Raw genomic sequence first — 12,255 nt, forward strand, 5'->3', positions numbered from 1 at the left:
ACTCTCAGTCAGACTCAGTTCAAACCAGTGTTCCTATCCCATTCGTACATCACAGCAGCTCTGCTTACATGGGATTTCCAATGAGCCCTACAAAACCCAACCAGTATCTGTACCTGTGAGAATCCAAGAATGGTTGTAGGAAGATCAAAGATTCAGACCTATTTCAAAGAAAAATTCCTTTTTTTAATTGAAAAAATAAGAATATTTATTGAATCGCGGAGACTTGGGTGGCATTTAAACAATCTCGAGCTGTAAAAAAGAAATTGGAAAAATAAATGCAAGACATGTTTACATTCGGGAAGCCAATCAGTGTACAGGTTCAGAGCAGCAAATGCACACAACTTGTTTGGGCTCATTTACAAACAGCAGGCAAATTTGCACATTGGCAGTAACCTGTAGAAACCAATCAGCGATTGCCTTTTATTCAGCCAGGGGCAGGTCCAACAGTGATTGGTCGCCATGGGTTACTGCCCAAGTGCAGTCTCCTAGAGTGCCATTACCCTTCAAGCTCCATTTAGGGGGACTCTGTTTGGCCTTAGCTCAGATTTAACTCTGTTAAAGGAAAACATTGGAATATTAGTCATTCAGGCATAGATCCAAGATCATCTAGGGCAGCAAATTGTCACCCCAAAACTCACCCTTGGGACAGGAGCACACTGAGCAGATCATCTGTAGATCTACTGTCATCTGCTTTTTGTTTAGCCCCATTGACAGGCATGGCATGCACCTATGGCACAGCATCTTTACATGCAGCCCTGGGAAGGCTCCCCTAATCCCCACTACGTTTTGACACCCCTTTCCCCACCCCCTCGTCTTGCAATCCTCTCACCAACCTGCCGCTCTTTGTGTCCAGCCCAATGGGGACAGGGTGGGAGATTCAAATGGCTGTTAAACCTCCCGTCTAGCCCCCTTTGGAAATATCAGCCACCATGCTGCCCCCCGATGCTGCCCTAGGCCCAGGCCTTTGTGGCCTCCCACAAATCCGGGCCTGACAGTGCCTGATTATAGAGCTATACAAAACAGCAGAAGACAGTGGATCCACTTTCCTTTGTGTACAAAATGCATCTGGAGAAAATCTGATGATCTGCTCAGTGTGCCCCTGCCCTAACATTTGGGGCAAGTCAGTTGGGGCTATTGAAACAGCCTGACCATAGAATTGTATCAAATTATCGGTTACCTTCTGGGTAGCCTGGCAGGCATGGGTTCATTAACAGCCTGGCACAAAGTAAAGATACACATTTGCTGTGTTTATAATGTGAGTGAATGCAGAACTCTCATATCTACCAGTGATGTTGTCTCCAGTGTTAATAAAAACACCGCTAAAATGTCAGTGCGTACTTATCTGTAATCCGTGGGAGTAACATCCATGAGATCCAATACATTAAATTTGCAGGGGTCCCCAACCTTTCTTGCCACAAGCCAAAAATTCAAAAATAAGCAGTCGCTTTGAGGCCACTGAGAGCAACATCCAAGGGGTTGGAGAGCAACATGTTCCTTGTGAGCGACGGTGGGGATCACTGCTCTACATATACTTGAAGTTAATTTAAACGTGAACTACCCCCCGAATAAGTAGAAATGTTCTGATATGGATTGGATAGATGGACTTTGCACTCACTATAATTGAACCAGCACACCTTCTGTATGATAGTTTAATATGGCAGTATGGCACTAACCTGAACAAGCTCAAGGAGATGGCACCACAAAGGGTATATGAAGCTGGCCATACACGGGCCACTATAAGCTGGAAACTCAGCCCCTTCTGACTGAATTAGTAGCTCAGCTTGCCCAGCCAGTAAGCACCAGGCATGTCTATAAAACTGCAAAATCACACTGGACAGGAACCAATGAAACAGGCCATGCTATTCAGCCCCAGTGGCACTGGTATCACTATACAGGAAACGTCAGTGGTGGGACGAGGGACTCCCACAGAGCCCAAGCAATGCTGAGCTAACTATGCACTGCTTGCTCATACAGGGGAGGCTAAAGGCTATCAGATGGAGAGAATGCCGTGTCTCTTACCCAGTGTGACATTTTTGGCAGTGACATCATTGCACGACGTGTAATACTGAGCCAGCCAGACAATGCCCATGATTGCGTATATGAACTCAATCACCAGGATCGCTGAAATACAAAAAGGGGGTTTTAAAAACAGGAATAAATCATGTATTCTCTATATTACTATGACTCCAGTGCTACCGATCGCAGAATCTATACGGCATGCTATACTTCCCTGCCCCACTGCTGACACTCACCCAGGCGCACGTAGAGCACATACTGCATGGAGTCCCGAGGCTCGCGTGTATAGGATGCCCCCTCTCATGCTCAGCCAGATAATGGCCATTTCTGCAATCATGCAGCTGAGCAGGATGCCCAGGTACCCCCGACCATGAATCTACCAAGTTGAGGGAGCATGTCTCGTGTGGGTTATTACGTCAGTCCAAAGAGAACCACAGACAGGATGACAAACCTGCAAAGAGACATTACCGTTATTCTGATTTTAGAGGATGATGGCACAGGACTTTCAAAGGCAAATCTTTCCCTACCAGTACTATGCAGCACAGAGGAAGATTCCGGGCAGCACCAAATCATCGCTGCCCACAGACCAGCGGCAGCGGCAAACAACAATTCCTGGCATGACGAGCAGCGAGCACCGCGCCACCGCGGCCTGCCATTACTGAGATCCATTAATATAAATAGTCAGAAGACAGCAACATTCATTACCATCTGCAAAAAGTTATCCAATAGTAATCCAGTCATATAAAATATGGGTTTATTAACAGCTGTGACCCTCCCAAAGGGAACCATGCCGCCTCCTTTTTAGTGGAAAATGAAACAAATGATTATGGCCCATGGGCGCAGACTCACACCTCCCACAGTGACACAAGCCTGCTTTTCAAGAATGCCATTAAATGCCACTGCCACTTCCTACAGTTGTTCAAAATAAATATACATTCAGCTCATTTTAAGTGTGGACACACACAAAAAATCACATATAATTGAGCAACAATGTAATTCATCATAGATTGGAAGATGGACGGGACAGTACCATGTTCTGCACTGGTTCTACGAGTCTTTGCAAACCAAACAATTCAATCTATAACACCTTTATATAAGTCAGGTAATAGATATATTTATATTTAGTGCCAGTGGTTTAAGAAATTAGTGAACCACATGTGACTTTGTGGCTTCTAGTGCAAAGGTTCCTTAGGGGGCCCGGGGAAGGGCCAAGTAGGGAGCCAATTGGCAAGTCATATTTTCTGTTCTTGATTCTTCTTCCTAATGGCTATAAAAGGTGAGATTTAGAATGAACACACATTTGATGCCCCGGATATGTTTGGAACGGTTCCTAAATGGATGAAACAACATTTTCATACATCTGTCATCTAATTTTGTGCTGCATCTCTGACAAATCCATGCACCCTTTACATAGGCAAAGAAATGACTATTTGGGAGGCTACAGAGACAAACTGTTATAGTTCCCTTCTATTCGTAGCCGTCCCAAAGACTTTACCCTCCTCCCTGAGGACTGATTAAAAAAAAACCCCATTGCCCTAATGTGCCAACAGTGCATATAGTAGTGATGTGTGGGCTTAGCGGGACCAGTGGGACCCATGGGGCAGGTGGGCTAAAGGAAAAACACTACATGGAACGAACTGTGCCCAAGCTGTCACTGTGCTGCTATCCCTCCCTCCGTCCCCTGCCAAATGGTTATTTATATGCTCGCACTGTCCCCGCCCCTTCCCTTACCTGATGGGCTGGGTCTGAGTGGAACAGTTTGGGCTGCAGGTTGACTTTTTGCCCCTATAGGCAACATTATATTCGTATGTAACTTGAGACAAACACTGGCAATATTAGGATCAGTTTCGTTTAAAAAAAAATGGTAAATAAATAGGATGTGCCAGTTGAAAAATGTTTCTAATCTAGTTAGTAAGAAAAATTGAATCTATAAAGTTCTAGTAGGCAGATGTCTAACATAATGACCAGAACACTACTTCCTTCTTCACAGCTCTCTAAGTCAGTCAGCAACTTATGGGGGGGGGGCACATGGGACCTAGTTTTATTTTTTCACTAAATTCCTTTAAACCTGGTCTGCCATGAGTCTGAAGTCCTTGTTTCTGGAGGCTCCATCATGGTGTAAGGCACATCAGTTTTCATCATCCATAGCCATTCTGATTATCTACAATCATGGGACATTCCGCTAGCACTTGTGAGTGGAATGTCTCTGGATTACAATCCCCCAGGGCAGAAATGGAGATTGATGAGCACAAATTGCTATAGCAAAATAAGTGTAAGTTTATATACCAATACGCTACAGGGCACACGTGTAGAATAGAATTTGCAGACATACCTATATGCATTGCTAGTTACTTATAGAGACAGATACACCTATGTGATACTGTATGGATATAAGGAGCAGATATACAATATCACATTATCATACACACTATAAGGAGCAGTAGTACATAGCCATCACTATTACAATATAAGGTAGTAGATAGCAGTAGTACATATAGCCATCACTAGTACAGCAGTACATAGCTATCACTATACAGTAGTAACATACTATCACGATACGTAGTAAGCCATCACTATACAGTAGTACATAGCCATCACTATACAGTATACATAGCACCACTATACAATATAAGAGCAGTCTACAAGCCATCACTATACAGTAGTACATTAGCCATCACTATACAGTAGTACATAGCCATCACTATACAGTAGTACACATCACTATACAGTAGTACATAGCCATCACTATTACAGTAGTACATTAGCCAATCACTTATACAGTAGAGTACCATCACTATACAGTAGTACATAGCCATCACTATACAGTAGTACATAGCCCACATCATCACTATACAGTAGTACATAGCCCATCACTATACAGTAGTACATAGCCATCACTATACAGTAGTACATAGCATCACTATAACAGTAGTACATAGCCATCACTATACAGTAGTACATAGCCACCACTTTACAATATAAGGAGCAGTACTACATAGCCATCACTATACAGTAGTACATAGCCATCACTATACAATATAAGGAGCAGTAGTCATAGCCATCACTATACAGTAGTACATAGCCATCACTATCTACAATATAAGGAGCAGTAGTGCATAGCCATCACTATAACAGTAGTACATAGCCATATATTACAGTAGTACATAGCCATCACTATACAATATAAGGAGCAGTAGGCATAGCCATCACTATACAGTAGTACATAGCCATCACTATACAATATAAGGCAGCAGTAGCATTAGCACTATACAGTAGTCATAGCCATCACTATACAATATAAGAGCAATAGACATAAGCCACCACTATACAGTAGTCATAGCCATCACTATACAATATAAGGAGCAGTAGTGCATAGCCATCACTATACAATACTAAGGAGCAGTAGTGCATACCATCTATACAGTAGTACATAGCCATCACTATACAATATAAGGAGCAGTAGTGCATAGCCATCACTATACAGTAGTACATAGCCATCACTATACAATATAAGGAGCAGTAGTACATAGCCACCACTATACAGTAGTACATAGCCATCACTATACAATATAAGGAGCATTAGTACATAGGCCATCACTATACAATATAGGAGCAGTAGTACATAGCCATCCACTATACAGTAGTACATAGCCATCACTATACAATATAAGGAAGCAGTAGTCATAGCACCACTATACAGTAATACATAGCCACCACTATACAATATAAAAGAGAGTGCATAGCCATCACAACAGTAGTACATCACTATACGTAGTACATATATACAAGTACATCACTATACAGTAGACATCACTATACAGCAGTACATCACATCATAGTACATCATTACAGTAGTACATCACTATTACAGCAGTACATCACTATACAGTAGTACATCACTATACAGCAGTACATCACTTATACAGCAGTACATCACTATACAGCAGTACATCACTATACCAGAGTACATCACTATACAGTAGTACATCACTATACAGCAGACATCACTATACAGAGTACATCACTATACAGCAGTACATCACTATACAGAGACATCACTATACAGGCAGCACATCACTATACAGCAGACATCACTATACAGCAGTACATCACATACAGCAGTACATCACTATACAGCAGTACATCACTATACAGCGTACATCACTATACAGTAGTACATCACATACAGAGTACATCACTATACAGCAGACATCACTATACAGTAGTACACACTATACAGTAGACATCACTATACAGCAGTACATCACTATAGAAGGCGCAGTATGTGATATATAGGCTAGCAGGCAGAAGGAATACACCCCACACATACTCCTGCCAGTGGTGAGGAGAAGCCCAGGCAGCTGCTCACACCCACCCATCACTGTGCATCAGTACAAGGGGCCCACAGGGCTCCCCGGAACGCACCCACTCCTTTCCCGCCTCACTCACCTCTCGGCGATCCATGCCGCCTCGGCTCTCACCCCTTCCTCCCGTGATCCCGGCGCAGCGGCACGTCCACCACCGGGCGAACCCTGACGTCACTTCCGGAACCTCCTCCCGTACCGGCGGTAACCAAGGCAACTGGTGCGGCCGCAGTGACAGAGCTTGGGTGGGGATGTGCGGGATAGTCGGCTATTGTGAGCGGCCTTGTGTTTCCACCCGTACAGCGCAGCGCTACAGCCTGTCATGGAGCGGCTCTTCCTGCCTCCCACACTTCCGCCATTCTAACTGCTCGGCCAAACCCTACAGTCCCCCCCGGAGAATCCCTTCTGTCACCGGCCTGGGCTCTAGGGAGGAATAGGGCTGCTTGTGGGCGGAACAGGCTCTCATTCTATAGCGCACATGTTACAGCAAGTGCAGGGAGTGATAGGGCTGATAATGACAAGCTATGGGAGCGGCCTCCTTGGGGGGCTCAAACAGCGCTGGGTTATTTGGGAGTATCCTGGCCCCTTCCGAACGCTCTCTCCGTGTAAGGCCGACGGGGCAACCCGCAAGGCTCCTCTGCTGGCCGGAACTTATGTGTCCCCCACATCAGTAGCCCAGTCGCCCCACCCCATTATACAGGCACTATTGGGGGCCCCACTGACTGGGCTACCTAATAAATAAAGGGGGGGGGCTGAACCCGAATTGACTGGAGACCTCTGGGCAAATAGGCGCCAAGATGCCGCCACTGTGCATGAAAGGGGAGCTGTGTGCCCAGAGCCGCTGCTATAATAGCAAAGATACAGCTAACCAGCCTTTCCCGTTAGAGCTTATCAGCGCACAGTATTGGGCTGGGGTTCTGATAATGTTTTGAAAATGCTATGTGCATAGTGGCAGTACAGCTATGGGATCCCTTATTCGGAAGCCGGTTATCCAGAAAGCTCCGAATTACAGAAAGCCTGTCTCCCATAGACTCCATTTTAATCAAACAATCAGAATTTTAAAACTGATTTTCTTTTTCTCTGTAGTAATAAAACCTTGCAATTGATCCCAACTTAGATATAAATAATCCTTATTGGATGCAAAACACATCACATTTCTACCCCTTTCCCTCACTGATAATGGCCCCAGCCTTCCTGCATTGCCAGGCCCCTCTCCCTCTTTATCTAAAGCTGCCCATACATGCTGAGATCTGCCTGCTTGTACGGCAAGGCCGCCATATGAGTGGATATTTGGCTACCTAGATGTGGGGCAAGTTGTGCTGGCCCAGTTACTTGGGGAAACCTGTGAGGAGACAAATGTATCCAATTCCTGTTTTGTTCCCCTCATAATGCATTTTCCATCCGGCCCTGCCTGGTACCACTTTGCTGTATTAGCCCAATACAACAGGCTGGTCCAGGTCTTTCTGATTTGATGGGGTTATCCAGCCACCTGGACTGGTAGAATCTACAGCCCTTGGCAGGCGGGTACAATTTGACAATATGCCAGGATAGGGGCCTATCTGGAGCTCTGTGTGTTTCTCTGTGTTTCTTCCATCCAGACCTCATTCATCAGCAGCAATTGATTCTCTCCCCTCCCTCCTTCATCCCTTCGGGAGAACTAGGAATCCCCACTGGATGCAGCATCGTCTCTGCCCTGAATTAGAATGCATTTGTGGCCAATCTGTAAGCGCAAGAGTGAATGCACCACCTGCACTTTATTCCACCAAGGCTGGTTCTACGGACCCCCCCAGCCTGAGCAGAGAGCTATGGATGCAAATAGACAATGACTTGATGCAGGTGCTGCTTTTGTGTAACGGGTCCAGGTTCACCCGCGTGTTCCAATCGCATCCTTTAAAATCCTGGGAACGTTACCTCTGAATAAACAAAGACAGACCCATTCTTGCACCCTCCTTTGCAGTGTGCCTTTGAGTGATTTATAGAATGAATTTGGTTCTTGACCTGCAAACATCCTAAAGCTGGGCCTGCATGCTGGGATACCCTTGCTTGGCGAGTTAATCTTTGGCGCCGGCATGCTGGCCTACTTAGGCTGATCTGACCCACAGCAGGCCTAAGAGATTTGTCAGCAAGGACTGCATCAGTGTGCCTATGTGGTCCCTCCCGACCTGCTGTATCATATCAGTAGGGCAAGCTGAGAGGCCAATTCATCGGCTTTTATTGGCCATGTAAGGCTAGCTGTACTGTTAGACATTTCAGGATACCTCCCTCTTTCAGGTGTACAAGATTACAATGCCAGTGCACATCAACAGAGGAGAACTAACCCCCCCAGCTGTCATTTAGTTACTCCGACCCCTTTAAAGTTCCTCCTTCCCCTTGTATACTGCACCAGTCACTTCCCTGGGCAACCTTGCTCCTGTCTTTGGCTATCTGGTGACTGCCAAAGGGCCGGTAGCAGCTGCAATTGATCATTGCTTTATGTTGGCCGGGGGAGGGCTGTTTGGGCTTTTTTTGCATTTACAATAACAAGTTCCAATGTTGAATCTCTGTTCCAGACATGTCTCCAGTACCAGATCAGCAAAAGTGGAGCAATGGAGCAGTGTTTACAGCCACCATGTTTAGCAATTTTCCTGTTTTTGGCTCCCTGGCTGATTGGCTCCAAGAGCAAGCTTGAAATCAATTTTAACTGGGCATGATTGTGGGCCTCCACCCCCAAAATATATTTTCTGCACAATCTGCCTGTTCCTAGGGACCATCTTTATTTAACTGTCGGCTCTCTCGCTGCTTTTTTACAACTTTACTCACTGATGCAGATTCTCCTTCTTAAAGTTTGTCTCTTCTGGGTACCATTTGCTACTGTAGGGTAATAAAAATTGTCCGTTCTTTGCACACAGCACAGCCAGAGCTTTGAGCCGGCCATATACAGTGCAGTGTAGTCGGGCAGTTTGGGCTGGGCCAAAACTCAGCCTGCCAGATATGCTTATTTAACAGTGTGGCTTTGGGAAATCCTGGAGTTTTGGGGGGTTGTAGTCAACAAAAACTGACTGGTGATTGGTTGTACACTTCTACGATACACACTGTACATAATGAGGCCCTGTAGAATGGCTTTCACCTTTTTACCCTGCTGCAAAGAAAGATGAATGATACGCTTGTCAGCTTCATAAATGCCCCTCAGTCAGTTCCTCAGTGCACTGAGGGCTTTCCCTTAGATCTTATGGAGCCAGTGAGACCCGTGCAGCTCTGGGTGCTATTTCTGCTTAAAGCTGAACTCTACCTGCTGTTTTACAAACCATAACAACCCTTTTCCTTTTATGAGGAGGTGAGCAGGAATCTTGATGCTGGAATGCAGTCAATGTAATATACTCGGAATTTGCTAAAGCGTTTGATACAGTACCTCACAGAACGTTAATGATCAAATTGAGGAATATTGCCTAGAACATAATATTTGTAATTGGATAGAGAACTGGCTGAAGGATAGATTACAAAGAGTGGTGGTAAATGGAACATTTTCTAATTGAACCATGTTGTTAGTGGAGTACTGCAGGGGTCAGTCCTTGGTCCTTTGCTTTTTAACTTGTTTATTAATGACCTGGAGGTGGGCATAGAGAGTTCTCTTTCTATTTTTGCTGACGACATTAAATTGTGCAAAACTATTCGTCCATGCAGGATGCTGCCGCCTTGCAGAGCGATTTGACAAAATTAGAAAACTGAGCAGCAAACTGGAAAATGAGGTTCTATGTGGACAAGGGCAAAGTTATGCACTTTGGTAGAAATAATATAAACACAATCTATCTACTGAATGGTAGTTTGTTGGGGGATCCTTAATGGAGAAGGATCTTTGTAGATAACAAGTTGTCTTATTCCAGGCAGTGTCTTTCTGTGGCTACTAAAGCAAATAAAGTGCTGTCTTGTATAAAAAAGGATGAAACATAATTTTGCCTCTTTATAGGCCCTGGTAAGCCTCACCTTGAGTATGCGTGCAGTTTTGGGTCCAGTCCTTAAGAAGGATATTAATGAGCTGGAGAGAGTGCAGAGACGTGCAACTAAACTGGTAAAGGGGATGGAAGATTTAAGCTATGAAGTGAGACTGTCGAGGTTGGGGTTTTTTCACTGGAAAAGAGCGGCTTGCGGGGGACATGATTACTCTGTACAAGTACATTAGGGGGATTATAGGCAGATGGGGGGTGTTGTGTTTTCCCAAAAATGATCAACGCACCAGAGGCCTCCCCATTAGATTAGAGGAACGGAGCTTCCATTAGAAGTAGCGTAGGTGTTTTTCACGGTGAGGGCAGTGAGGTTGGGGAATGCCCTTCCTAATGGCAGATTCTGTTAATGCCTATAAGAGGGGCCTAGTGAGTTCTTGAACAAGCAGAATACCCAAGGCTTTTGTGATACTAATATCTACAGTTAGTGTTAGTGGTTGTATATATAGTTTATGTACGTGATAGTATAGATTGGTAAGTATAGGTTGTGTGTGCTGGGTTTACTTGAAGGGTTGAACTTGACGGACTCTGGTCTTTTCCAACCCTATGTAACTATGTTTTAACTTAGGAGAGCCCAAATAGCAACCTAATCCAACCCACTTGGTACGCACTTGTCAATGAAGAAATGTCTCAATTTTGCAGCTGGGTATTATGGGATATCCGTATTGCATTGCTTGAAAACCTTAACATGAGGAGGCCCTTCCCAGGGACACCATTTTTCCTCCCCCCCCTTACACTGTCAGAGGTGGAAGGAAACAAAAGAAATTAGAACTATTTGGCACCAAAGTACCTTCTTGATCCGCGGTTCATGGATTTTAAAGAAAAGAAGAGAAATCAAAACCAGTCCTTCACTAACAATGTTTGCCTTCTTCTCTTACAACAGAGAGGGCATTGTGCCCAGGTCCTTATTTATGTAGCTTGGATGACTGACGCTGTGTAGTTCCCCCTACCCTGTGTGGCTTCAAGTGACTGGCTCTATGGGAAAGCTACAGGTTTGTTGGGAACTCTTATATACTACTGAGATTCGAACAACTGCACCCTGCAAAACTAAAATGTTGTCTTTAATGCTACTCTACCATTCTTGGCTTCATTTGGGGTACACATTGCCCTCATATTATAAAAGAGGGGTACAAAGGGGAAGTGGGGGAGTAATACCATTGCCTTATGGATAGATTTTTTCCATAGTACTTTACGTTGATATGAATATTATCATACGCTGTAGTTTCATCCCAAACCAAGGGTAGCTAGCTCTGTTTGAGGTAGTCAGAACTGACCTGACATATGGGCCTCTTGACCGTCTATATTCCCTCTAGTGGACAGAGAGATGAACAGCAGAGAGTCAACACCGTTTAATCAAAGTGGACATAAAACTTCCATAGTCTTGCTGCTCAACCCAAATGTAGCCAGACTAAATTCCCAGCATTCCTCAGCATATTATCAAGGGTTAAAATTATGATGGAGTTGTAGTCAAGTAACCATAGAGACAGATGTCCTTAAAGAGCGGTGACACAATTGATGATAAAAACTGACTCTAGTGTGCTGTGTCAATGTGGTAGGGATATTTAATTGTAAGCTTCAGTGGGGCAGGGGCTGATGGGAATGATGTATAATCTAATAAGAAACTGATGCAAAAGCATCTTTCAGTGAGCAGCCTAATGACATGCAAGGTAGGGCGGGGATGGACGACAGGCGCCATTGTGTCTCCCCCCACCTACTCTCTTGAATCCTGTGCTGAGCAAGACAATCAGTCCTAGATCTGAGGCCTGTGGGCATTTGAGGATGGCGACAGGGCCAGGCTGGGTCACAGGAAAAACCCAGTGGGCCCTAATCCTGCGGGGGCCCTGGGCTGATCTGGTGGCCCCTACATAGTGTCAGTCTCCCTTCAGCTGCAAGTGGTG

The 12,255-nt window shown here is 44.8% G+C and overlaps 1 protein-coding gene across 2 annotated transcripts in view; it reads right to left on the bottom strand.

Annotated features, from left to right (window-relative positions):
- Positions 1-12,255, bottom strand: part of LOC100486956 (sn1-specific diacylglycerol lipase alpha) — a 57,686-nt gene that overhangs the window by 36,537 nt on the left and 8,894 nt on the right. The window lies entirely within an intron of this gene.

This window comes from Xenopus tropicalis, chromosome 4, assembly GCF_000004195.4.
Source record: "Xenopus tropicalis strain Nigerian chromosome 4, UCB_Xtro_10.0, whole genome shotgun sequence".
Classification (NCBI taxonomy): domain Eukaryota; kingdom Metazoa; phylum Chordata; class Amphibia; order Anura; family Pipidae; genus Xenopus; species Xenopus tropicalis.